Source organism: Lissotriton vulgaris, chromosome 2_1 (genome assembly GCF_964263255.1).
Source record: "Lissotriton vulgaris chromosome 2_1, aLisVul1.2, whole genome shotgun sequence".
Lineage (NCBI taxonomy): Eukaryota > Metazoa > Chordata > Amphibia > Caudata > Salamandridae > Lissotriton > Lissotriton vulgaris.
In genome coordinates, this window is record NC_141687.1 from 1467108551 (window position 1) to 1467120837 (window position 12287).

Here is a 12287-nt window from a genome sequence, read left to right on the forward strand (position 1 = left end):
AACTTCTCTGAATATTTAACTTTTTGAGCATTACGTCAACCAAAATAGAAGATACACATTGTACTAGGGGCTCCATCAATCTGACAACCGTTTATGCAAGATAAGAAAAAACTGTCCAGAGTGTGAAATTATTAGGCATTTTGGACAACATGTTTAACATGGGACTAGTGGACACTGGAGAAGAATATGGAAGCTTTTATATCACAAGAAATAAATCAAGCAGGAGGGTGGAGTTGTTTATGACTTCAGTGAAGATTCCTATGATGTAGAACCAGAAATACAGGTAAAAAACAATTTCTTCTGCATCGTAGGGTCTGAAAATTACAATAGCAAGCTAACAACTATTAGTAATCTTGTAGTTCTTAGGAATAAGGAATAGAATTTCTAACTGGCATTAGATTTAGGAGGAACTATGAATGTAGAGTTAACCAAAAAGATTTTGAGTTTTCAGGGTAGTTTACCCCTCCTTAGAATACATTTTTGTATCTCAGTCTAGACAGCAGAGGCCGACTTGCAAATGTGTGACAGAATAATGTTTCTTAGACAGTCTTGGTACCGACTTTCCCTCTACTAGAATGGTCTATGTGTATTTGTGGCAGGGGTTTCTTAGCTATTTCATCACACTACAAGATGCAGGATACAATCCAATGAAAAATGGATTGCTTTGAAGTGGCTAGAGTCTGGCAAATATGATTGTGGTTGATAAAGGTTATTAAGGATAGCTCAGCTTGTAAATGTGTATTAATAAAGAAAACTTGTAGAATAATGATTTGGTTAGTATACATTTTGATACCACCCTATGGAGGAAAGAAGGATGATTGTCATTAATACCCTATTTGCACAGAACTCTTTAGTTCAACAGCCAAAACGGTTTGAATGTCACTAATCCTTCAAGCTAAAGTAAAACCCACTAGACCACTGGACGTCCAAGACAGATGCTACAATGATACACAACAAGGAGCATAAGAGGGGATTAACAATCAGGTTGCTCTCCACTCATTAAATCACAATGTATAAAGGGGCGAGTGCAATCTGGAGGCGCCCTGTAACGTGGTTGACATGCGGCTACTGTGATTAGCTACAAGGGATGCGTGGCTAAAAAATTGAGAATACTCCCAAGGGGGTGTGTTGCTGGTATGAACTCTGATAGCAACCACCTGGCTAAGCTTGAAGTACCAGAGAGGTGAAGCCTGGACCCCAGGCCCTGATGAAATTGCCGCAAGGCATTAGCAATTAAACATGTTGGCCTCTACTAATTGAAATTGTCTAAAATATGTTCTTTTTAATCTGAGTGTGCTCATGGCATCCAATAAAGTATGTATATTTGCAAGTGACACAACTCGTTTTAGCCTGGAGAAGCAATTTTCTCTTTTTTCACTATGGGGTCCAGTTGGCATAGAATGACACAAGCACTTACTGTGCATGTTACTTTTGTCTCTTTCTTTCTAAACATATTTTTGGGCACTATTTTGCTTTTTTCATTGCCATGAAAGTCACCAATGATGAAAGCGTGAGTAAACCGGTGAGTACCAACCAACAGCTCCCTTGGTGATGCTTACATGAGGTACTTTATGACCTTTCTCACATTTTTTCTTCTTGATCACATTTGCAAGAGGATTTGCAGTTTGGCGGATTGACAAACAGTGAAAATTGGGCGGAGATATTATTAAGCTGCCCCTGGTATCCTTGAAAATGATTGGTGTTCAAGTACAATCAGGTTTTTTATACAGCGAGATGCTACAATTGAACCCGGAGAATTCGTTCAAAAGACAGACCTACTAATTCTGACAGAACTATATTGACTTCTCAAGGAGGACTATGTGCCCTTACAGGAGCAGAAACGTTTTTCGAAAATTCAAAGATGTCAATAAGCAAAATATATTCATTATGAACGAATAAGGAAGCAGGAGTAGAAGGAAATTTCTCTTAAGCTGTCCATGCAAGACTGGGGAAGATTCAGATGAGCACATCGTCTGAAGTCAAAACCGAAGCATTCAAATGAGGAGGTTTTTTCCGAACTGCAATTTCTAATGTGGAGTCACAGATCTATATAGCAGGTCCGGATACCACCGCTGCCTTGACCACTCGAACAATGATGATAATTGCAGTTTGACAATTTCTGAGCTTCAAGATGAATTTTAGTATTAAACAGTATCGGAGAATAAGCCTAGTGTAATGTCTTTGACAAAGTCATTAAAATAGCACTGCCCTGGGGTCTTGAATCTGGAAGCCTGGAAGCCTGGTTGTGAAGTCCTGCCATTATGAGACGTAGCAAAGAGATCTAATTTTGGACAGATCCATTCTATGAAGCACCCAGTTGTTCCGAACCCCTTTGTTAATAAAACCTACTTTAGAAATCTGCCTCTTGGTTTAGGATTCCCTGTAACAACTGCTTTCATTGACAGACCTCTGGCAAGGCCAATATCCAGATTTATGCATCTTTCCCAAGAATGGTCTTGATCTTATGCCTCTAGTATTGTTGCAACAGACCACTGCTGTAGTGTTGTCTGTCTGATTTAAGGTTCCTGTTCTTTACCGGATACAGAAGGAAGCTCGAGAGCTGCATGCACTGTTTGGAGTTCCCAGATATTGATGCGATGATGACTTTTTTGACCAAAGAACTTGCACAGTAGGAATGCCTAGATTAATTCCTCACCCCGAAAGTGAAGCTCAGAATCATTTATGTTGGAAGTTAATGTTGAAAAAGGAGACCTTGTAGCAAGCAGCTTTGATCTTTTGTACAACCTAGAGAGAGAAAGAGAGAGACTGTTTTGCCGCTATTGAGATGAGGAGATGGTCATCCCATTTCTTCTCCTTTTGTGACTACTCATCCTTCAGACATTTGCTTCATGTGAGACCAAAGAAATGCAGGAGGCCATCAAAACCTCTACGGAGTTGATTTGGTGGGCTGTAGGATTGAGAGCATTCAAAATAATACCTCTCAAAGAGTGCAACTGTTTAGTAGAAAGCGGTTATTAGAACCTAGAAAGCCATAACTATTACAAGATACTAGAAAAAGACACCTCACCCAAATTATTTTTACATGTACCATCACTGGTGTCCTTCTCCCATCCTAGTACGTAGATACCACTTGGATGGACTCAGCCTTGTGAAGGCGTTTGATATAAGGATCAACTGGGAAATTGCTGAGATCCATGAATTTCCTTGTAACCAGGGATCTGCTCAGCTCTGACAAAGGCCACACTGGGTAGGACAGAAACATGATGGCAACAGACAGTGCGTGTATGAAGCATTAATGTCAACATCTCAGAATTTTCTTTCAAAACATACCTAGGATAGGAATAAAAGAGATATATGTTGGGTTTACCCGGAGGCATTTTTATTTTATTATATCTGGATCCCTGCAATAATTCAGCTGATACTTATATCGAACTTCCTCAAAAGGTCGAGTCCATCGGACTAGTATTTACTTACTGGGATGGGAGAAGGATACCAATGAGGAAGCATACCACAACAATGTGAATGAGACTTCTTTTTCCAATATCTTTAGATACTGATGATTTTCATGGGGCCTATTAACCGTGTTCAAATAAACTGTTGCATTCTTTGTGAAATATTGTATAGATGGGGAGGCTGTGCAACAAGGTGTATGATCCTCTCACTCTTTTCTTGTGGTATTACCCTTTAAAAAAAGACAACACTTCACCGAGGCAGATGGCAATTTCTTCTTTAAATGAAAGGAAAAAGATTCTACACCCTTATTTTGTGAGGACTGGACTGAGATCATGGTATGTTGCGCTGGTTACCTTCTTGGGAATGTGGCTTTTACAAGTCAAGCATCCCGGAATGAATACATTAATATTCTCTGTTCGCTCTGTTTGGTGCATAAGATCTTGTCGCTTCAGGCACCCGTGGGGCTGGCTGGGCTGCTAGAGTTCTACATGCTATGGCGTCCTTTGAGATCTGCCGACTCAGCGCTGGTTTGCACCCCGCGTGTCTTGACAGCCAGAGCGGGTGGCCGTTTCTTTCGCAGTTTGGACGCGCAACTCTGGAACTCGCTTCCTGTTTCCATTAGAGTGATCCAGAACCATCTTGCATTCCGGAAGGCCATAAAGACCTGGCTTTTCCCTGTATAATCCTCCTGCTCTCTGGTTCGTGTCTTGGAGTCTGTGGTTTGCGCTGGGACGCCCCGTCACTGGGGCAGCTTTGCGCATTACAAATTCGGCAAATAAATAAATAAATAAATATTCTTTAAACTCGCAGATGGACTGCTACTACTGCCATGCACTTGAAGATAGTACAAAGAGGGGCCCAAGCCAAAGGGAAGCTTTGCGTATTGGTAGTGGGATGTTCCCAATACAAAACTCAGAATGTTTCTATGTCTCTTCTCTGTTAGAATTTGAAAGTAAGTATCCTGTAGATCGACAGAGCACATCCCGTTTCTTTCCTGAGATGCAGGAAAAATTGATGAAGTGCTCACAAACAGAACATTTACTTTTGATTTACTAGCTAGACATCTGCAGATCTAAGATTGGCCCTAATTACTTCTTTGGACCTTTATTCTGAACCAGAAAGTATCTTAAATAAACTATTTTCCTGTTGATGACAAATGCTTGATTACTGCAAGCCTGGTGTTGCATGGCACAGCACATTTTATGCATCCAATGCAGCCATCGCCCCCGGAAACAGAATTTATTCTGTCCCATATTTTTGCCAAATTGCATTGAAACTTCCTGTAATCCAAGACAGCGTGAACAATATCACAATCGCCCTCTATACACCTCCAACATAGCAAGATCAGTCTCAGTCTAGCTGACAGGATACAGTGTTATCAGAGTACATTATCTCCCATTCCTCATGTGAGGTTTGTACTGACATCTAGCCTTCCCACCAACCAATAGGGGGTTGCAATAAACAATGATTATTTATGACTGTAAAGTCCTAATATAACCCCTTTGTGCCACCCACGTCTATAAATACTGCAGAATGGTCTAGGCAAATCGATAAACGTCCTAGCAGATAGCCTACGTAGTGTGTTAACTGTTGATATTTTCCATGCTAGGAAAGGAGTAGGCTACATTCTAACTGAAGACCAGTAAATGATTTATAGAGGCCCTAAGACAATAAGTCACAAATCGCCATGATGCCCAGTCTTTCCACACTCTCTAAAAGCACCGCGGAACATTTAATAAGGATCCCTCCAGTGTCTCTTATTGGCATCCCAGTATGTAACCTGCTACGCATACCAAACCTTTTGTGGGCCCTAGGCCAAGCATACACAAGGTTGTTGCACTGCTGTGATTACTACCACTTGCCCACTCACCTCCTCTGTGCTCCCGCTGCTGTGTCCCCGGTCCGCCACGGCTTGTGCCGGTTGAGCGGAGGGACAGGAAGCAGCGGAGCACCATACAGCGTCACTCGGAACTGCCCCGCCCCTCTGCCTACATATTCTCCTCTCCAGCAAGGACGCGCTCAGCGGCGCGCCAGCGGCGCGCCAAAGGCAAGCCCGTCTGCTCCCGTCCGCGCCAGGACGCAGCCCGCCGCACAGATCCCTGGTAAATTTTACAATTTCTAACTCGGTGAGGATATTATTGTTTGTTATCATGATCTGTTACTCAAGGCAGGAACTAATCTCCCTTAACCCTAACAATAAGGCCAAAAATCTCAGCCCCCTACTCATGTCAGGCCCATTTATGAGTAAACCCTCCGAAGCTGCTGCCACCTTAGAACCCACGACCGGTCACGAACCTCCTACACCAGGGAAACTCATCGAAATAATTAAGGGCAACACAGGCACTAAATCTTTCTCTGCCCTTTATGTTAACACCAGGTCTATCCCCAAGCATTGCCTCGAGATATGGAGTCTACTGAATAATAAAAACCTGACATTTGTTTCCTTACTGAAACGTGGCTCCATAGCCAAGCATCGCCCGATATTGACATAGCCTTTCCCCAGGAGCATCAACTCATTACGCAACATAGAGAGCGGAGGAGAGGGGGAGGCGTTGCAGTGGCAGCCAAGGCCCCTATTCATGTTACCCTGCCCGAATCCTTCGCCAATCCCTTGCTCGAAATACTAATAGTCAACATAATGTATAATAAAACGTCTCTTGGGAGGGCTGCTCTGGTTTACAGACCCCCGGGCGAAAAATCTAAATTTGTCAACACTCTCCTTGACACCATCGCCTCGCACATGTTAGCTACTGACAACTTTATTCTGATAGGAGATTTCAACTATCATGCTTAACTCATACATGATCCTGACTCTTGTCATTTGATTAATACTATGGAAACCTTGGCACTAACGCAAAGGGTGTCAGGCCCCACACATTTGGCAGGGCACACTCTTGACTCAATTTTCACTAACATGTCCAGCCTTACCTGCGAACCCCCTCAGCCCATGGCTTGGACCGATCATTTTCTTGTGGAATTTAGCTTTGTCGGACGCAATGTGCCTAAGACTACGAAGCGCCCAGAGACCAGGGCAACACGGCCTTGGCGCAAACTGATGCCGGAGGCTTTCCTGACACACTTTAAACCACCCAAGGATACTCCTAATGAGATAGACCAAATGGCCAATCAGTTGGAAGCAAGTATTAAGATCACTCTGGGTAAGGTAATTCCAGAAACCAAAGTAAAACTGAAAATCATTGCTTCCCAGTGTTTCACGGAGGAGCTGAAAATAGAGAAAACCGCTAGCAGATCAGCGGAAAGGTTGTGGAGGAAAACCAGAACGCTGGAAAACCGTATGAAGTACAAGAGGATTCACTCCAACTATTTAAAAAACATAAAGGTTGCAAAATCTGGTTATCTCACTAATAGGATCAATAAAGCTTCGCAGTCTAGTAAAGAATTATATAAAATACTGAATGAGTTTACGTCTCGCAGGTGGAGCAGTCAGTATTTACTCCTACCCTGGGGTGGGTCAACGCACTAGCAATCCACTTCGATAACAAAATAAAGTCGATTTACTCCACGTTTGCTGCCCCCGGACCTGATGTCTCCCTAGTCGAAGAGGATTCCGCCCGTAATTTCCCTACCTCAGAATACATTGAGGGTCCATCTCTTAAGGAGTTTGAGCCTACCATGGCTGATGAAGTGTTAGAAGCTCTTGGGAAAGTGAAGTCGGGCTCACCCACCGACTCGCTGGCCCCACGTAAGTGCAATCAGATATTCCCTATTCTGGCTTGCTCTCTCTCCAACATCTTAAACACCTCCTTTGAGACTGCATCCATACCTAGTAGTTGGAAGGTAGCTCAGGTTAAACCTATACTCAAAAAACCCACGAGTGACCCCACCAATGAGGCCAACCATAGACCTATATCACTACTGCCATGCTTTGGAAAGGTATTGGAACACCTAGTAAACAAGCGCGTTGCCACTTTTGTTGAAGCCCATGCGCTTTTAGATCAGTTGCAGTCAGGGTTTCGTGCGGCCCATGGCACAGAAACCGCGGTAGTGGAGGTTGTGGATAATATCCGTCTCACTCTGGACAGAGGCGAATCCGCAATTTTGATCCTATTGGATCTCTCGGCGGCTTTTGACACCATCTCCCACAGTATTCTTCACCAACGGCTGCTGGTTTAAGAGCTACCTTGCGGACCGGCACACATATATAAAGGTTAATTCACTGGAGTCCAGTAAGACCCCTCTCTCTGTGGTGGTCCCTCAGGGATCCATTCTTAGTCCCCTGTTATTTAACCTGTATCTCACCCCTCTGGCCAACATTATAAAATCTCATGGCTTCTCCACTGTGTCCTATGCAGATGATACTCAGGTGCTTATCACCTGTAGCTTAGATGTCCTAGAAACCTGCACCAGATTCAAGAAGTGCATGATCAAGGTCAGCGAATGGATGAAGGGAAATAAACTTCAGCTTAACTATAGCAAAACAGAGATTATGCTATTCGGCAAGGCAAAGACAATTTGGTTGCATGATTGGTGCCCCCAGAATTAGGACTGTGCCCGAACCGAAAGAAGTGGTGCGTGATCTGGGAATAATGATCGAATGTGCTCTTTCCATGAAAGCTCATGTGACCCAGGTCTCAGGCACCTGTTACGAAATATTGCAGAAACTGCGGAAGATTTTTCAATGGCTACCCTTTGAGTCCAGGAAACCCCTGGTTTGGGGATTAATCGTTAGCCGGTTGGATTACGGCAACACAATGTTTGCCTCCATCAATGAGTGCCTGTTGACCAAGCTGCAAACCCTCCAGAATGTCGCCGCACGTCTGGTACTAGGCCTGCCCCCTAGGTCTCCTTCTTTACCCAGCCTTAAAGAGCTGCACTGGCTGCCTGTGCGCCAAAGAAGTCAATTTAAGATCCTCAGTCTCACCCACAAACTTCTCCATGGCATAGGGCCCTCTTACTTAGCTGAAAAACTTCTCTGGTACAAACCCTCCAGAGTCTTAAGATCCAGCTCCAAATCCCTCCTGGTACAGCCGCAGGCCAGGACCTTGAAAAATTGATGCAGGGCTTTCTCTTATATTGCCCCCTTACTTTGGAACAAGCTGCCTCCTCATCTGTTGACCCTGTCCAACCACCGGGCTTTCCGCAAGGGCCTTAAAACCTTTAGTCTTTTTCCTAAGTAATCTCAGCCTCCCACTCGACACCTGTTTACCGTTTTTCCCTCTCTACTGCCAAGCGCCCTGAGACCTATTGGTAATTTGTGCGCTGTTTAAGAACCTATGACTATGGGGCTCAATTTTCCATCAGTCGGTGTGTGTATATATATATATATATATATATATATATATATATATATTCCAAAAATATGCAGGTTCCCTATTTGAAAAGCAGCCACACACGAACACATTAAGATGTTGTTTATTCCATCAACTCGCCAGCAGGTACAAACCAAGCGAAGTTCTCCATTATCTGCTGCCAAACGCGTTTCGAGAGCAACGGCTCTCTTCATCAGTGGCAAAGTGCTCCTTGATCCATGGCACGCCTAATAAGTTCATTGTCCCCGCCCACTGGGCGTGTCAACATCACAGCGGCGTTGTGGGCTCTGTAGTCCTTAGATATGGTGTGGCGTGTGCACGGAGATATAGGCAATAAGTTCCCCAGTGGGTGGGAGTGCACTCCGCTGGTAGCCACCTGCCCCGCTTCTCAGCTGATGGAGGCATGTTGCGTGGACATTCCTGCAATGTACAACGCTGTTCGTGTCCTCATGTGCCCCATGTTGATGACATCGTAGGTTCTGCCATGGCAGCAGGCTGCTTTTCACGACCAGGGGGGCCGTTCAACAATCCAAAAATATGCAGGTTCCCAATTTGAAAAGCAGCCACACACGAACACATTAAGATGTTGTTTATTCCATCAACTCGCCAGCAGGTACAAACCAAGCGAAGTTCTTCATTATCTGCTGCCAAACGCGTTTCGAGAGCAACGGCTCTCTTCGTCAGTGGCAAAGTGCTCCTTGATCCATGGCACGCCTAATAAGTTCATTGTCCCCGCCCACTGGGCGTGTCAACATCACAGCGGCGTTGTGGGCTCTGTAGTCCTTAGATATGGTGTGGCGTGTGCACGGAGATATAGGCAATAAGTTCCCCAGTGGGTGGGAGTGCACTCCGCTGGTAGCCACCTGCCCCGCTTCTCAGCTGATGGAGGCATGTTGCGTGGACATTCCTGCAATGTACAACGCTGTTCGTGTCCTCGTGTGCCCCATGTTGATGACATCGTAGGTTCTGCCACGGCAGCAGGCTGCTTTTCACGACCAGGGGGGCCGTTCAACAATCCAAAAATATGCAGGTTCCCAATTTGAAAAGCAGCCACACACGAACACATTAAGATGTTGTTTATTCCATCAACTCGCCAGCAGGTACAAACCAAGCGAAGTTCTCCATTATCTGCTGCCAAACGCGTTTCGAGAGCAACGGCTCTCTTCGTCAGTGGCAAAGTGCTCCTTGATCCATGGCACGCCTAATAAGTTCATTGTTCCCGCCCACTGGGCGTGTCAACATCACAGCGGCGTTGTGGGCTCTGTAGTCCTTAGATATGGTGTGGCGTGTGCACGGAGATATAGGCAATAAGTTCCCCAGTGGGTGGGAGTGCACTCCGCTGGTAGCCACCTGCCCCGCTTCTCAGCTGATGGAGGCATGTTGCGTGGACATTCCTGCAATGTACAACGCTGTTCGTGTCCTCGTGTGCCCCATGTTGATGACATCGTAGGTTCTGCCACGGCAGCAGGCTGCTTTTCACGACCAGGGGGGCCGTTCAACAATCCAAAAATATGCAGGTTCCCAATTTGAAAAGCAGCCACACACGAACACATTAAGATGTTGTTTATTCCATCAACTCGCCAGCAGGTACAAACCAAGCGAAGTTCTCCATTATCTGCTGCCAAACGCGTTTCGAGAGCAACGGCTCTCTTCGTCAGTTGCAAAGTGCTCCTTGATCCATGGCACGCCTAATAAGTTCATTGTCCCCGCCCACTGGGCGTGTCAACATCACAGCGGCGTTGTGGGCTCTGTAGTCCTTAGATATGGTGTGGCGTGTGCACGGAGATATAGGCAATAAGTTCCCCAGTGGGTGGGAGTGCACTCCGCTGGTAGCCACCTGCCCCGCTTCTCAGCTGATGGAGGCATGTTGCGTGGACATTCCTGCAATGTACAACGCTGTTCGTGTCCTCGTGTGCCCCATGTTGATGACATCGTAGGTTCTGCCACGGCAGCAGGCTGCTTTTCACGACCAGAGGGGCCGTTCAACAATCCAAAAATATGCAGGTTCCCAATTTGAAAAGCAGCCACACACGAACACATTAAGATGTTGTTTATTCCATCAACTCGCCAGCAGGTACAAACCAAGCGAAGTTCTCCATTATCTGCTGCCAAACGCATTTCGAGAGCAACGGCTCTCTTCGTCAGTGGCAAAGTGCTCCTTGATCCATGGCACGCCTAATAAGTTCATTGTCCCCGCCCACTGGGAGTGTCAACATCACAGCGGCGTTGTGGGCTCTGTAGTCCTTAGATATGGTGTGGCGTGTGCACGGAGATATAGGCAATAAGTTCCCCAGTGGGTGGGAGTGCACTCCGCTGGTAGCCACCTGCCCCGCTTCTCAGCTGATGGAGGCATGTTGCGTGGACATTCCTGCAATGTACAACGCTGTTCGTGTCCTCGTGTGCCCCATGTTGATGACATCGTAGGTTCTGCCACGGCAGCAGGCTGCTTTTCACGACCAGGGGGGCCGTTCAACAATCCAAAAATATGCAGGTTCCGAATTTGAAAAGCAGCCACACACGAACACATTAAGATGTTGTTTATTCCATCAACTCGCCAGCAGGTACAAACCAAGCGAAGTTCTCCATTATCTGCTGCCAAACGCGTTTCGAGAGCAACGGCTCTCTTCGTCAGTGGCAAAGTGCTCCTTGATCCATGGCACGCCTAATAAGTTCATTGTCCCCGCCCACTGGGCGTGTCAACATCACAGCGGCGTTGTGGGCTCTGTAGTCCTTAGATATGGTGTGGCGTGTGCACGGAGATATAGGCAATAAGTTCCCCAGTGGGTGGGAGTGCACTCCGCTGGTAGCCACCTGCCCCGCTTCTCAGCTGATGGAGGCATGTTGCGTGGACATTCCTGCAATGTACAACGCTGTTCGTGTCCTCGTGTGCCCCATGTTGATGACATCGTAGGTTCTGCCACAGCAGCAGGCTGCTTTTCACGACCAGGGGGGCTGTTCAACAATCCAAAAATATGCAGGTTCCGAATTTGAAAAGCAGCCACACACGAACACATTAAGATGTTGTTTATTCCATCAACTCGCCAGCAGGTACAAACCAAGCGAAGTTCTCCATTATCTGCTGCCAAACGCGTTTCGAGAGCAACGGCTCTCTTCGTCAGTGGCAAAGTGCTCCTTGATCCATGGCACGCCTAATAAGTTCATTGTCCCCGCCCACTGGGCGTGCCAACATCACAGCGGCGTTGTGGGCTCTGTAGTCCTTAGATATGGTGTGGCGTGTGCACGGAGATATAGGCAATAAGTTCCCCAGTGGGTGGGAGTGCACTCCGCTGGTAGCCACCTGCCCCGCTTCTCAGCTGATGGAGGCATGTTGCATGGACATTCCTGCAATGTACAACGCTGTTCGTGTCCTCGTGTGCCCCATGTTGATGACATCGTAGGTTCTGCCACGGCAGCAGGCTGCTTTTCACGACCAGGGGGGCCGTTCAACAATCCAAAAATATGCAGGTTCCCAATTTGAAAAGCAGCCACACACGAACACATTAAGATGTTGTTTATTCCATCAACTCGCCAGCAGGTACAAACCAAGCGAAGTTCTCCATTATCTGCTGCCAAACGCGTTTCGAGAGCAACGGCTCTCTTCGT

The 12287-nt window shown here is 46.1% G+C and overlaps 1 protein-coding gene across 2 annotated transcripts in view; it reads right to left on the reverse strand.

Moving 5' to 3' along the window:
• LOC147732762 (uncharacterized) overlaps positions 1 to 12287 on the reverse strand; it is a 485555-nt gene that overhangs the window by 113084 nt on the left and 360184 nt on the right. The gene's annotated exons all lie outside the window — the stretch shown is intronic.